This window comes from Acomys russatus, chromosome 26 (genome assembly GCF_903995435.1).
Source record: "Acomys russatus chromosome 26, mAcoRus1.1, whole genome shotgun sequence".
In the NCBI taxonomy this organism is placed as follows: domain Eukaryota; kingdom Metazoa; phylum Chordata; class Mammalia; order Rodentia; family Muridae; genus Acomys; species Acomys russatus.
The window spans coordinates 21,184,456-21,200,287 of record NC_067162.1 but is presented as its reverse complement, the minus strand read 5'-3'; the positions used below and the strand labels follow the sequence as shown (position 1 = coordinate 21,200,287).

The 15,832-nt window shown below is 49.8% G+C and overlaps 1 protein-coding gene across 5 annotated transcripts in view; it reads left to right on the top strand.

Moving 5' to 3' along the window:
- The window catches only part of Kifc3 (kinesin family member C3), a 91,576-nt gene that overhangs the window by 38,959 nt on the left and 36,785 nt on the right, over positions 1-15,832 (top strand). For 2 of the 5 annotated variants that reach the window (XM_051169224.1, XM_051169228.1), the window contains exon 1: positions 15,487-15,572. The exons of the other annotated variants lie outside the window; for them this stretch is intronic. The gene's annotated coding sequence lies outside the window, so the exon portion shown is untranslated. Of the gene's footprint in view, positions 1-15,486; positions 15,573-15,832 lie in introns of those variants that run through there. 5 annotated transcript variants of the gene reach the window in all.

The following is a 15,832-nucleotide window of genomic DNA, read 5'->3' as shown; positions in this document are numbered from 1 at the left end:
CAGGGAATGAGACCAGAAACCTTTGCCTCACGGAAGAAAGACAACTAGGAAGCAGGAGAGACAAGTAGAGAAGATAATTACAGAGGGTATTAAGTGCCACAAGGAAGGGGCAGTAACTAGACATGATGAATGGCTGGGGGCCTCTGCCTGACTCTAAGGTGACTCAGAAGGGGACAGTTGGGAGTCTAAGGATGAGGAGCTAACACAAAGGGTGTATGGAGGGGCATCCCAGGCAAAAGTAACAGCAAGCCACAGAGGCCTGGTGACATGTTTGGGGATCAGGAAGAAATCTGTGACTAGAGTTAACTGGAAGATGGCCCTGTTATTGGACCAGCGTTGAGCTGTTGTAAGCTCTGTAGAAAGCACTGGGGCTTTTAAAAAAACCAGTCAAACAAACGTAAATGAAAATAATCATGATGGGATTTAATATAGGGACAGGACCTTTAATTTTTCCTCTTTAGGCTTTTATTTTTTTCTTAATTATTATTTAATTTTATTTATATCAGTGTTCTGCCTCCATGTATGTCTGTGTGAGGGTGTCAGATCCCCTGGAACTGGAATCACAGACAGTTGTGAACTGCCATGTGGTGCTGGAATTTGAACCTGCGTCCTTTGGAAGAGCAGCCAGTGCTCTTAACTGCAGAGCCATCTCTCTAGTCCCTAGGCTTTTAGTTTTAAGGCAACAGAAAGGCCTAGAGCAGAGACAAGTATTGCTTGAGTCTTACAGAGGTCAGAGACAGGGTCTGAGAGAACATCAAGCATCATGTTATCCCAAGAATCCATCAATGGCACCATAGCTGCCAAGGAAAGCTGAAATCTGTAGGACTAACTGGTCAACATGTTGAGCTCTGGTGTTAGCAAAATATATTATTAAAATAGCATTCATGATAGTTAAGAGCAACAAAAATTGTGTTGTCTGTTGTTAGAGATAAAAGTAAGGAAAGGCCTGTTAAATCATTGGGCAGTTTGGAAAATCATTTCAAATAATCACATATAATAGTAACAAACAACAACAAAAAACCAGGGGCAAGCCAGGAGGTGGTGGCACATGTCTTTAATCCCAGCACTTGGAAGGCAGAGGCAGGTGGATTTCCATGAGTTTGAGGCCAGCCTGGACTACAGAGAGAGTTTCAGGACAGTCAGAGCTGTTACATAGAGAAACCCTGTCTCAAAAAATCAAAACAAAAACAAAAAACAAACAAGAAACCCACGGTTGGGTGGAGAGATGGCTCACAGGTTAAGAGCACTAACTGTTCTTCCAAAGTCCTGAGTTCAATTTCCAGCAACCACATGGTGTCTCACAACCATCTATAATGTCATCTGATGTCCTCCTCTGGCCTGCAAGCATACATGTAGGCAAGGTACTGTATACATAATACATTAAAAAAAAAAAAAAAAACCATGGTCAATTTATATAGCCCAGGCTGGACTCTTGGTCTTTGCACTGTTGGGAATATATGTGTGTGCACCATGTCTGTCTGTCATGAACCCTTCTTTGTTAGGATTTATTTTTTTCTTTATGTGTGGGTATGTGTGCATGGTGCAGGTGCCCATGAGGCCAGAAGAAAGGGCCAGAGTCCTTGGCTGAGGGTGCTGGGAATGGAGCTCAGTTCCTCCACAAAAGCAGTGTGTGCGCTTAACCACTAAGAGGTCTGTCTCTTCAGCCCTTCCTTCCTGTGGATTCTTAATCAGATCTGCACTGTGTGACTACTCACACAGCTGACCTGGCTGCCCACAGAGAGTAGCAGGCACCGGTCTGATACCTGAGGAGGCCAACTGGAGCCTTTAACAGGCTTGGCAGCTGTAGCCAAAGTGGACGTTATCAGCAAACATAGTAATGCCATCAATACACTGGGCCAATAGCCTTGACTAGTAAAGCCACAGAATGCCGGGCGGAGCCTAAACGGTAGAGTGTGCTAGACCTGGGCCCAGAGGACCTGCCACTTTTTTTTTTAACTGCATGAGTTTGGCCAATAAATAGTCATTCCACCCCCATTTCCTTTGTGAACTATGAATCTAGCCCCTCAAGGTTGTGCAGGAAGAGCTTTGTTGGCGATGTGAGGAGGGTGAGGTAAGAGACAACATCATTGGCACTCTATAGAGTCGGAGAAGCCCAGGTGTGGCTGTGTGATCTCTGGCCAGTTGTTTAACCTCTCTGAATCTCTTGTCTGTAAGACATGATGCAGGTAAGAGCAGGATCAGCTGTGTTGAGAGGATTGCACGTGAAGTATTGGGTTAAATAATGTATGTGCCCTCCCTGAACTAGTGACTATGACCTTCTGTAGAAATTCGATCTTTAGCCGGGCGTGGTAGCGCATGCCTTTAATCCCAGCACTCGGGAGGCAGAGGCAGGTGGATCCCTATGAGTTGGAGGCCAGCCTGGTCTACAAAGTGAGTCCAGGACAGCCAAGGCTACACAGAGAGACCCTGTCTCGAAAAACAACAACAAAACAAAACAAAACAAAACAAAAAAGCAATCTTTGCAGTCTATGTCTGTGCAGTCATGGTGGCTTAGAATAGGCCCTTGAGTACAATATCAGGCTTGCCAGCGGGTACCTGTACCCCCTGAGCCACCTCGGCAGCTCCAGAGGTAGTGGCTGGCTTCTTTGAGTCCACAGAGGGTGTGTTGAGGTTAAGGGTCCTGAACACATCCTTGTACTGAGGGGGTGGGGGTTGTTCCAGACACCGCCCCGTGCAGCAGCAGCAGCAGCAGCAGCAACAGTAGCAGCAGCAGCAGCAGCAGCCGCCTAGCCTGGTTTCGGAGCTGGGATGGTTCATAAACCTGTCTGGCAACAACATTCTTCCAAGCCCGAGCTGTCACCATGCAGTCTGTTGTGGTTTTGTGAGGCAGCTCGGGCTGTTGCCCGTGAAGTCAGCTGTGACTCACGGGGTGGGGGGGCAGGCTCAGAACTGGGACCAGGTCTCAGTAGTCATGGTGGCCAGAGCCCTTGATTGCACAGCCCAAATTGCACAGAGACTAAGATTGGGTCTCAGAGGCCTTCCTCCCCAAGGCAGAGGGGAAAGCCTCTGCGGTAAAAATGGAGAAGAGGGAGATCATCTGGGCCTGGAGAAGAACAGCTCTGACAGCCCTCTTTCCTGTCTTGGTTATCTCTCTCTCTTTTTTTAATTGATTAATAGCGAGAGAGAGGGAGGGAGGGAGGGAGAGAGAGGGAGAGAGAGAGAGAGAGAGAGAGAGAGAGAGAGAGAGAGAGAGAGAGAGTGAGAGTGTTATGGTTTTTCTTTTTTCTTTTTCCCCCTTTGGTTTTTCGAGACAGGGTTTCTTTGTATAGCCTTGGCTGTCCTAGACTCGCTTTGTAGACCAGGCTGGCCTCGAACTCATAGTGATCCGCCTGCCTCTGTGTCCTGAGTGCTGGGATTAAAGGCGTGTGCCACCACGCCCGACTGTATTGTGGTTTTTCAAGACAGGGTTTCTCTGTGTAATAGCCTTGGCTGTCCTGGAACTTTGTAGACCAGGCTAGCCTTAAACTCGCAGAGATCCACTTGCCTTTGCCTTCCGAAGGCTGGGATTAAAGGAGTGCGCCACCGTGCCATCCTGGCTTTTCTCACTTGTAATAGATTGTTTTGTTTTGTGTTTTTGAGACAGAGTTTCTCTGCATAGCCCTGGCTTTCCTAGAACTCACTTTGTAGACCAGGCTGGCCTTGAACTCAGAGACCCACCTGCCTCCACCTCCTGAATGCTGGATTAAAGGTGTGTGTCACGAATACTAGCTGGGCGTTTGGGGATGGGCAGTGGTATGTTGAGACAGGGTCTTTGTATGTGGTCCATACTGGCCTGAAACTCCTTTTTGTAACCTAGGCTAGCCTCAAACTCATGAGCTTGATGCCTTAGCCTCCATAGTTATGGGATTACAGGTGTGCACCACAGGCCTAGCTTAATGGGAATATTTCAAGACTTGCTACTAGAAATAGGGGCACCATTCCTCACCTCTCCTCTATCTCTATATTATTAAGTAGTTACAGGTAGCAAGACAAATGGCTCAGATCTTCCAGGAAGAGTTTCCCAGCATCCTTTGCCAAGACCTGTAAGTTACATTGAGATTGGACCTCAATGAGGAAAAGGAACAGGACTTCTAAAAGCCTTCAAGGATGCAGACAGTTTGTAGCAGGGGGCATGGCCAAGTCCACATGTGAATAGCATTGGAGATACTCGCTATGGGGCACAGGCTCAACTTAGGTACCCCACCCCGTGGGAGTGTCTGTGGCAGGGAGTAGCCAGATGTCTGCGGATGTTTGGAACATCTGTGGTAAGATGAAAGAACTTGGTGACACCATGTCCAGGCTACCTTGTTGTGGACCAAGCCTTTCCTCGGGCCCCAGGTAGACAGTTCTGTATCAGGTGCTCCTGTCTCTCAAGCTGGAGCCCTGTGCCTCCTGAGAAGAGGGCCGCGCATCATCGTGGACTTGGAGAGCACCCTAGAAGAAGAGCGAGGATAGGAGGCTGATACGGTCCAGCCCAGCTAGGTTGGAGACAGAGGGAAGAAAACCTTGAAAAGAGTTCTTGAGGCTTCTGAGAGATGGTTAGAGGGGACAGGTCACTGCAAGAAACTGGAGTGGGGCTGGGGAGATGGCTCAGTGGCTAAAGTGCTTGAGGTGCAAGCACGAGGACCAGAGTTCAGAGCCCCAGGACCCATGTCCATAGTGGCCCGCCTGTGATTCCAACACTCAGAAGGCGGAGATGGAATCCACGGAGCATGGTGGCTTGGCCAGGTTGTCACGTTCTGGGTTTAGGTCAGAGATTCTGCCTCAATAAGATGGAGAGGGCTTAAGGAAGACTATCTCAACCTAGTGCCCCCCCACACACATGTAAGCACACACATGAGTAACACACGCAAAGAAAGAAGACACTAGGAAGAGGGTTAGATCTTAGAGCACAAAGATATGGGGCATTCTGTCCCCAAGGCCTTGAGCTGGCAATAGTACCACAAAGCAACTGTGGTTACTAATCTGCTTCAGACCTCCAAAGCCTGGTGACCACTGATCCAGCCAGCCCGTTTGCCTCTGGCTTTGCTCATTGCTTTTGATAGAGACTTTTGATATCACTGTTTTTGATAGAGACTGTAGTGAAGACAGGGCTGACAGGAGAGGTAAAAGTATATCACTCAAGTATCTAGCTACTGTAGTCTGCAGCTCCGGGCTCTAAAGATGGCAGTATGCATGCGCGCACAGACACAGAGACACCATGAAGCATATATTGAGAATAACTCTAGTGGGAGACATTTTTCTTCTACTACCCAGGGGGTGAACTCAGGTGGTCAGCCTTGGCAGTGAGTGCCTTTCCCTGCCGAGGCATCTCATAGGCCCGAATTTGAGTGTCTTCTGCATGCTAGCCTTTGGAACAAGGATTAGCAAATGATGAGAACGATGGTAGACTTAGCAACAGTGACGTCTCATCTCTAGCATTGATAAATAGTGCTTTTCCCATTGCCTTGTTGTTTGCTGTGGTATAACCTGGGGGAGGAAAGGATTTAGTTGGCTTACACTTCCAGGTCATAGTCTCTCCTGGAAGGGACATAAAGCAGAAACCATGGAGGAGCACTGCTTGCTGGCTCCCAGGCAGGCTCATGTGTGGCTAGCCTACTTATAGAGCCCAGGACCACCTGCCTATGGGCTAGTTCTGCCCACAGTGGCCTGGATCCTCCTATGTTAGTTAATCAAGATAATCTCTCGTAGGCGTTTCCACAGGCCAATCTGATACAGCCAACACCTTAACTGAAGACTCCTTCTCGGGTGACTCTAGGCTGTATCAAGTTGATGACTAAAGCTACCTGTAACAAGTACTCACTCACTGGCTGCTTTCGGATTCAGCACATAGTAAGTGCTTAGTTAATAATTCTCATTCATAACATCCAGGCTCAGAAAGGTTAGCTGCCTTGTCTTGCCCAAAGTCACACCGCATTGCAGGGGGAGGAGTCTGGATCAGGGTGTCCTTCTCTGATTATGAGTTGTCCCCTCAGTCACACTTCAGCAGAAGGTAAAGTGAGGGAAGGAAGTCCTGGTACCTTTGGACTGCATAGTGTCGGGACGGCCCCACGGAGGAGGGTTGTGTTAGTTACTCTTCTGTTGTTGTGATAAAATATCATGACCAAAAGCAACCTACAAAAGAGTTGGCTTTGGTTTACGGTTCCAGACGACTAACTAGAATCCATAGTGGCATCAGGATCAGGAAGCTGAGCGATCACATCTTAATCACAAATAAGAAGCAGAGAACTAGAGGCAAGGCAAAGCTACAAAATCTCAGACACCTCACCTCCCCCCCCCCCCCGCCCCTGAGAAAATTTCTCCGGTAAGGTCCTGGGTCCTAAAAGTTCCATAGTTTTCCCAGTTGTCACCACCAACTGAAGACCAAGTGTCCAAAAACAGGAGCCTTGGGAGGCATCTTTAATTCAAAGCACCACAAGGTGACATTTTCACTGGCAATCACATAGTGAAAGGACCTGCTATAGAGTGACCATGGGACAAGGACTAGTCTGTTTTGCTACATGAGGCATGTAGCACTGGGCATGTAGCAACTTGGGCAGGAACTAGCCTCCCTGGAGTCAAGTCCACATGGGACCAGGGACCATTCCAGCACATGCAGCTAGCAGGAGGAGAAGGAGGAAGAAGAGGAAGAGGAAGGTGTCCTTCCTCTACCTCTGCCAGCCTGACCAGCAAGCTTTTAGTTTTTGGCAAGCACTCTGTCCAGCCCTCTTGCCTGAAGCTCTCAGATTCCTTAAGTCTCTGGATCCTTATGTTTCTATTCCCTGGGCACATGTTACAGAGGAACATGTGTCTATGAGGGTGCTCAGCCCACCTGGTAAGCAGTAATGGGCTCCTGAGAGATGCTGGGTACAAAGCTGGAGGTGTGCTTCAGAGCAGTGGAATCTCAATTGGTGCCATGCAAGAACTTGGCAGCCATATGGGTTTGACAGGGTCCTGATGCTCTGAAGGTGGCAAATGTGTCCAAAGAGTGTCTTTCACTGTCTCACCAGGACTGCTCATTTGCAGCCCTTGGTGTTGGCATTGTCCCTGGGAGGGCTACACCTACCTGCTGTTCCCAGGGTTGTCACTAAGATGGGGTGTACCAGATAACAGGGACTTTTGGGAGACCTGCAGCTCCCAGAGTTCCTGACTCCCCTTCTGGAGTGAGCTGTGCACCTTGCTGCAGGGCTTTCAGCCCATGCTCTCTGCTTTCAGGCCCAGCCCCTGCCCTGATCCATCAGGTCTCTCCTGTTCAGACATCATCTATTTTTTTTTTCTTCACTTCTTCTCCATTCCAGGTTCACATACACCCAGAAAGGCACTAGTGGCCCCAGTTGACAGCTGTTGCTATAGCCTGCACTTTGTATGACTTCACATACATGTGTATGGGAGGCTGGGATCAGTGGAGGGAGGGCTAGGAGCTGAGCCCTTAAGGCCTATTTGGCTGACCTCGGGGTAGGTCTCTCTTTATTGTGGCCTCTTTTCTCTCCCTCCTCACCAATGATCAATCAGCCAACTTCCTTGGCTCTACAGTGCTGGAAGAGCCCCAGACTACTGTGTTCTATTTCTTTACCAGGGAGTCGGGGCAAGACCAACAAAAGAATAGGGGGTGCCTCATCACACAGTGGGCCAGAAGACACAGTTTATGTCTTGAAATACCCCCTCCCCTCCCCCACTTTACAGCTTTCTAAGCTACCTTTCAACAGTGTTCCCTGATATATAATCATGGGTCTCCCCTAGCCAGTCTCATACCGTAACATCTCAGTTTCCCCACTTTTAAAATGGGAATGAACCATCATGCTAGCTGCATGTACTCCCGTGGAATGAGAGGTAGAGTCCAGGCTGGGCTGGGAATAGCTGTCCTTAAGTAGATGACAGCTAAACTGGCGTTCCAGGACCTGCACAGCTTGGCCGTAAGGATGGTTGAAGTTCATTCCTCCCCTCCCCTAGGAGATGAAATATGGAAGCCACAGAAACTACAGGGATGCTTGTCATTTCTTCCCTGTCACCTGGATGCTGGCAAAGTCCCATGTGGAAGGAAGGTTGAGACTTGTGGGGATGACTAAGAACTGGGAGCCGTGGGAGGCTGGCTAATGAGCAGCGTCAAAACTTCCGCAGCTGTTTGCAAACAAGGGCCACCCCCCAGAGGAGGAGGACAGGCTACAGGAAGAGCTGGCCTTGGTGGCCTCAGCCAGGCGATGCTGCAGGTTAACACCAGTGGTGGTTGAGGCAGCCCTGTCCCCAGATGCCATGGTGGTCAGGCAGGTATGCTAGAAGCTTCTTTGATCTGTGTCCTGGCCACGGCCTGCATGGGTTTCCTTTCTGGGACCAACTGAAGCCCGAATGTAGTGTTGGGGTGGGGTGGGACCAGAGATGATGTTGCTAGTGGCTACCTGAAAATAGTGTACCATTCAGGGCTGAGGGGATGTCACATGACTACCTGGGAAGGCTTCAGGGACTGAAGAGCAGGTGGGGAGGGGAGCCTGAGCCAGTCAGTGCCTTTAGCCAAACCCACCCAGCTCAGGTGACAAACACTCTTGGCCTGAGCACGTGGAGGCTGCCAGCCTGACACACCCTGCTCTGACAGCCGTCTCTCAGCCATCTCTTCATGTGCTCCCTCAGAGAACCTGCCAGGGAGAGCATTCCAGATCCAAGGGAAGAACTGTAAATTCGTGTGAAAATGGTTCTTCTCAAAAAGCGCTGCCAACAACGGGGTAAATTTGGTACAGGCCTTCTGAAGGCAGTCTGGTAACATGTAGAAAGCAACAGCAAGATATTTTAGACCCTGTTCTGGAAGATTCTCTAAAGGTGATAGCCCCTGTTCCTTATTCCTGCCCCAGGGGGCTTTTGTGTGTGTGGGGTAGTATAGAGAGCAAGTTCTTTATAAAAGTGAAGAGGGGGAGCTATTTAAATATCAACTCCCACTAAATGGTGGGCCCATTTGGGACCCAGCCACCCAGTGGAATATTAGTCGGCCATTTGGGAAAAAAAAAAAATAGTAATTGAGCTTGGTGGTGTAGCTCTGTAATCCAAGTATCTGGGAGGTGGTAGCTGGAAAGATCAGGGGCTCAGGGATCTTCTCGGCGACATGTCAAGTCTGAGGCCAGTATTGCCTGCAGGAGACTCTCAAAACAAATAAGGTAATAAATTAGCCAGGCAAGCTGGGTGGTGGTTGCACATCTTTAATCCTGGCACCTGGGAGGCAGAGGCAGCCGGATCTCTGAGTCAGTCAGTGGCCAGTCTGGTCTACAGAGTGAATTCCAGGACAGCCAGGGCTAGACAGGAAACCCCTTCTTTAAAAAAAAAAAAAAAAAAAACCAACAACTTGCCAGGCAAGGTTGCACACGTCTGCCATTTCAGTACTTGGGAGGCAGAGACAGGAGGATCAAGAGTTTAAGCCACAAAATGAATTGGAGGCCATTCTGTGTGGTACATGAGACCCTATCTCAAGGAACAAAAACAAAACTAAACAACCTCCCCACCCCAAACATTAAATAAGACCGCGGTAGATGGGCTGAGGGGCACAGAGGTAAATGGGCCGAGGGGCAGAGCTCCGTGGTGGAGTATGGGTGGAACATGGGAGATTCTGGTTTGGTTTCCAGTATCCCAGATAAAATAAAGCAATGATTCCTTTCATCAGGACCAATGTTTCACGAGAGCTGAACCTCAGCCTTTATGGGGTTCACAGAGAAGAATAGACATTTTAAAAAGTGATGTGGCAGCCAGGCGCGGTAGTGCTGACTTGTAATCCCAGCACTTAGGACGATGAGGCAGGAGCATAGCCAGGTCTAGGCAGCCTGTGTGGTATGTAGCAAGACCCCAAGGAAAGACAACAGGAACAACAAAAGAATTACAAGGGAAAAAAATTTAAAGTGAAAGTCTAGAGTTAAAAAATAGCATCCAATCTGCTCCCATCAGCTCCTACTTGCATTCTGATACTGCCCGGTCCCTGCAGTGATGGCCTAAGGTGTTTCACACGATCTCACATTTCTATTCCACAGCACCTCATTGGTTAGGTACAACAAAAGCCCTATGTTCACAAAAAGAAGCTGAGCCATGCTGGACCCTAAGCCCACTTCTAGCCATTGTCTGTCTGTGTTGTCTTACTGTAGATTGACCTCTGCTCATAACTCGTTATCAGGAAGAAAATCTAGACCAATGACCCAAATGAAGGGTAGTAGGACTTGGGAACATTTCCAAACTCTGTTGTTGGCTTCTGTTATAATTATACAATAAAAAAAATATTTTGCACACATCTGCAAATCCCATGTACTTTGGAGCTAGTGGCAGAAGGATCTCTCTCTCTCTCTCTGGGTTTTTGAGATGGGATCTCTCTGTGTTAGCCTTGGCTGGTCTGGAGTCACTTTGTAGACCAGGCTGGCCTCGAACTCACAGCGAACCGCCTGCCTCTGCCTCCTGAGTGCTGGGATTAAAGGCATGCACCACCGTGCCTGGCTTGGCAGAAGGATTTCTTGAACCCAAGGTTTTGAGACTAGCCTGGGCAAGAGGGCAACATAGCAGGTTGATAATCTCAAGTCAAAAACCTTATTTACATTTTCCCCTTTACTTTACGTCTGAGTATTTTGCCTACACGAGGCCATAAAAGGTGTCAGATCCCCTAGAACTGGAATTACTGACAATTATGAACCACACATGGGGGCTGGGAACTGAACTCTGGTCCTCTATAAGAGCAATAAGTACTCAACTGCTCGCCCATTTCTCTAGCCCCCTCACATTTAAAAATTCATTTATTTTTTTATGTGCATGTGTGTGGGGGCATGTGTGTGCCATGGCACAGTGGTGGAGGTCAGAGGACAGCTTATGGAGGTCAATTCTTCCTTCTACTATGGATGCCAGGGATGGAACTCAGGGTTGGTGGTAGGTGCCTTAGGGGCCACCAATTTTAAATATGAAATATGCAGCACGCAACAGATATGATATGGAGAAGTTTATTATATTGGGAGGGATACTTCAGAGAGGAAGAGAGAGAGACAGACAGAGAGAGAGAGAGGTAAGAAGGCGAGGTAAGAGAGGAGAAAGTAAGAGAGCAAGAGAAAGAGGAGAAAGTAAGAGAGCAAGAGAAAGAGGTGTCTTTTTATATACTCCTGGGCAGGGGCACGCATAGTGGCAGGTAGGTAATGACATCATAGGTTGCTAGGCAGACTGGGGCAGTATGCCAACAGAAGTACCTCTATAAAAGCTTTCAAAACACTACTGGGAGGCGGGCGGTGGTGGCGCAGGCCTTTAATCCCAGCACTTGGGAGGCAGAGGCAGGCAGATCGCTGTGAGTTTGAGGCCAGCCTGGTCTACAAAGCAAGTCCAGGACACCCAAGGTGACACAGAGAAACCTTGTCTGGAAAAATCAAGAAAATAAAATAAAATAATAAAAAATAAAAACACAAAAGGCCAACCAAACACCAAAACTTCAAACAGGGAGAGATTAGTGAGCAAGAAAGGAAAAATGGGAGCACTGAGGCACAGGTGGTGATGAACAAGGGCAGAGGCACCAGGAGCAGGAAATGAAGCCAGAGAGTTTGGGGAGGAGCTAGGCTTTTGTGGTTGGCTGAGAAGATGAGTCAGGGAGATGGTGTGGGCAGAGCTTGTCCACTGTGCCTCTCCAAGGGCCACTTCTGTTTTTGTTTTGAGGCAGGGTCTTACTCTATTAGGCCCCGGTTGGCCTGAAACTCAGTTATCCAGCTGCCTCTGCCTCCAGAGTGCTGGGATTAAAGGTGCACTTATACACACCACACACACAGGCACATACACCCTTCTCTGGGTCATTCGTGATAAATCTTTTATTACCTGGAATAAATACATTATCACCCCATTGTTTGCATTCCTCTCATTTTTTTAGACTACAGGAGATGATAAGGATGAGAAAGCCTCTGTTTGAATGCCAAATTCCTTAGCAGGTCAGAGGTAGGTTTTAGCTGCCCTCCTGGGAGGGCGAGAGTGCCAAGTGAATGAGGCCTCTGGGCAAATGGTGACAGGCCAGGAAGTCTGAGAATTTCAAGGCTAGGTTTGGATGGGCCAGGAGTTGCCTTGCCTCATTGGAGAGTCCCTCTGAAAATGGGAGAAATGTTTTTATCCTGTTAATATGGCTTTTAGAAAGTGGGGAGCCAAAGGATCAGGCAGGGGGTTTGGGAGACAGGTGAAAAGTACTTATTCCTTCAGGAATCCTCAGTGCCTGTGAGAACTGAGTCTACAGCACACAAGAGGAATTTATAGTCTGGCCAAGAGAGGTCCCAACCCCCTGGCTTCTAACATGCTCCAGCTAAAGTCACATAGTGGGACTGGATGCAGCTTGCTCTGACCTTCCCCTATGATGGGCAAGCTTCAGGAGATGTGGGTTTCAATCAGCAGGACCACTTCATATGAGAATCAGCTCTAAAATGTTCTCTTCCGGGGACCTGGGTACAGAGGCCCATGCCTGTAGTTACAGACGTAGGAGGATCGCTTCTGCCTAGGAGCTTAAGGCTAAGACTAGCAACACAGCAAAGCAACCCCTCACCCTTACGTCAAAACAAAATCCAAATAAAGTACAAGTTCCTCCAGAACGGAGAGGCAATAAACACTTTGCCCGGATGCACAGCCTTCTTTTCTGACCGCAGGAAACAGCTGTCTACAGATCCTTCTGTCTGCTAGGAATTGGCCTTCATTTGCATGGGAGTCTATTTGGGTATGTTTCCTGCATCTTGCTCTCCGAGTCTTACCTGACCTGTGTATATACTCTGTGAGTTACCCTGTATGTGATGCCAGGCACCAGAGTGAGAAACTTTTGAGGTGCCATGATGTCTGCAAAGGGCCCTGTCCTCAAGGAGGGAATGGTGTGGATAAGCTACAGTGATGGGCACAGGTGGCGGTGGTGGGTGCCATTGCTAGGGATGGGAAGCCTTCCTGATATCTGCTGCTCCCTGAGAGTAAAGCGGAAAGTGAAGGTGAGCTTGCTGGACTTGCAGAACTCGAAGGTCATCTGGAATTGGCGAGATAAAGGTTAGCAGAGGCAGGTGGGGCGGGTGTGTGTGTGTGTGTGTGTGTGTGTGTGTGTGTGTGTGTGTGGTGTAAAGGTATGAGGCTTCCAGGCATTTGGCAAGGCTGGAGGTAACTGGCCAATCAACTTCCAGAGACTGAAAAACCTTGCTTGCTTATCTGTGGTGAACTTTGGCCACTGTGAGAAAAGGGGGACAGGAGGGGGGGGTGGGGAGATCAAATCACAGCAGCGATTCCTCAGTTTCTCCTCTCTGCTTCCCTCTAAGGCAGAGCTCTTGGGCCCGTGGCTACTTCTGATAGCTGTGTGAGGGGGTCTCCATCCCTACCTGCTGCCCCCCCCCCCCAGTGAGCACCTAGACACCACTGCTGTCCCTTTGTTCTGCAGATGTGAGTGGAGGTTTGTCACTGCCTTTTATCCAGCCCTAGATGGCTCCATCCCTACCCTATAGTGGGCAGGAAGCATCAAGGCCAGTGGCCAGGATTCTGGGAAGTCTTTTACTTTTCCCATGGTTAGGAGAGAGTTGGCAGCCTCCATTGAAACTGTTGGGGAAATGGTGTTGGTATGCAGTTCCTGGTGACACTTTGTAACCAGCAGACTTTGAACTTGAATCCTCCCCTTAGCTTCCCCAGTAGCTAGAATGACAGGCCTGAGGCACTAGGGCCAGCAGAGCGTGAATTCTTAAATTCTTAATAATCACTGAACATTTCAAGCTAGAGCCTTGCTGGAATTTTAAGAATGCTTCCTCCTATTCATCTCCCTTTGCTGATGTTTCCTACGATCGTGTGTGTGTGTGTGTGTGTGTGTGTGTGTGTGTGTGTGTGTGTGTGTATACACATGGTGCGTCTACAACATCTCTACTGGACTCAGGAGCCTCAGCTCTGGCCCATGAACCCTTCCTCTTTTCAACAAGCAGACATAGGATGCGCCCACCTCCCAGGCTGATCAGTGTCAAATAGAATCTTGCTGCTAAAGAGCTCAGCACAGTGCCTGGCACTACGTCCGCTAGGAATAAATGGTGTCTATTATGTGCACAGGAGGAAAGGGCTGTACTAAATAAAGTGTTACAGCACTTATTCCCAGGTTGTTACAGTGAGCATCCATCACTTTTGTAATCAGAGAAAAGGGAACAATAAATGTTTTTAATGATGAAAAACAAAACAAAACAACAACAACAACAACAACAAAAAACCAAAACAAAGCAAACCTGGCTTTGGCTTTGCTAGAAGGAAGCTGAAGTTAATGTCAGTGTCCCAACCCTTAAGCAAGACAAGGCATCTGTGTTTATACTCAAACTTTAATGACAGACAAACCCCTTACCCACGAATAGAGCCTCCAATAGAGGAGAGTGCATGCTTCCAGCTGAAGGTCTACTGTCCTGTCGGGCACCAGGCGCCCTTGCCTCTTACCTTGGTCCAGATTCTTCAGTTCCATTCAAGTCTCTATGGCAGAAGCAGGAAACAGGCTTATCTGAGGGGACATGGCCCTGCGCTAGTTCCCTCCTAGGCCATCCCTGCCAAGCCTGAAGGGGTCGACCCCCACCCTTCTCAGGTTATTTGGGGGACCTGTCAGCCTCTGCTGGTTAGGCTCTGAGCCACTCTCTCCTTCCGCACCCTGGAGTGGGCACACGGTGGCTGGAATAAATGCTTCTCTGTTTGGGAGACAAAGAACAGAGTGGCTCCTCTGGGTCAGCTGTCTCTCTTGGCTGCCTGAGCCTGCTACAGTCGTCTCCCCGTCCCCCCCGCCCCACCCTACCCCCTTCTGCCGCTCCTAGGTGCCCCAGGAAGGAGCTTTTAAAGACAAAACTGGGGGCTGTTCTGCTGGAGCTTAAGGGAGTGCGTTACCTTAACAAACCCCAAGCCGGCTGCTCAAGAAGAAGCTCATTGGCTGGGGAGCAGGGGGCGCAGCTGGAGAGGCAGTATGGCAGGCTAGGCGCAGTGAGAGGGTGCATGCCCGTGTAGCAGAGCAGGTGAACTGAACGTGTGTGTATATACTTCATCTCCTTCATGTGCAAGATCATGTCTGAGTTTGCTAGAATGAGAAGATGTAGTGTTAAGATGTGAGTCTGTGTGCTTGATGTATGTGAATCCTAGCTGGAGCAGTGAAACTTCTGCACCTGGGTTTGGGGCGGAGTGCAAACCATTTCAGGGTGAATGTAACCATTTCCCAATATAAATATCTCGGTAGGAGTGAGAGGCTTGTGTTCCTGCTGGCTGGGTGAGGGAGAGTGTGCAGGCACGCGGTGTGCAGTGGAGGGTGTGAGCCTGCTCTGAAGGCGCAGGCAAGGTTTGCCTGGGCTCCTGCACCAGTGGGTGAGCACACAAGTGTGTACCAGCCTGAGGGGGGCGGGTAGGACTAGAGGGGGCACGCGCCTGCGGCGGGCGCGGGCGCGAGAGTGCGCGTGCCCCCCTCCCGAGCTCGTTGCCATGGGAACGCGCCGCGGTCTGAGTTAATCATTTCCTGTGGAAAGTGCGGGAGGGGCGGGCACGGGGCGGGCCGAGGAGGCAGCGGCAGCGGCGGCGGCGTGGAGCTGCCTCGCGCGGGCGGGCCGGAGCGGGCCGAGCCCTGGGCACTGCGGCGCTGGGATCCTGTCTCCGCTAGGCCGGTGAGTCGGGGTCCTGGCAGGCTGGGGGTGAGCTGGGACGGCGGGCTCTTCCCAGAGCGCCTGGTGGGCGCCGCGCCCACCCTGCCCATGGATCCCTCTTGTCCCGACCCGCAGCATATGCTGTGATTGGGCTCCACAGAAATCCGGCTGTGAGCGGGGGTCCCACTGCGTTTTTCTAGCCGGAGGATCTCGCCGGGTCCTGGGCGTGAGGGTGGCACGGCCTCTAGGGTTGCGCTGCCTAGACCCGCTTGGGATCTCCC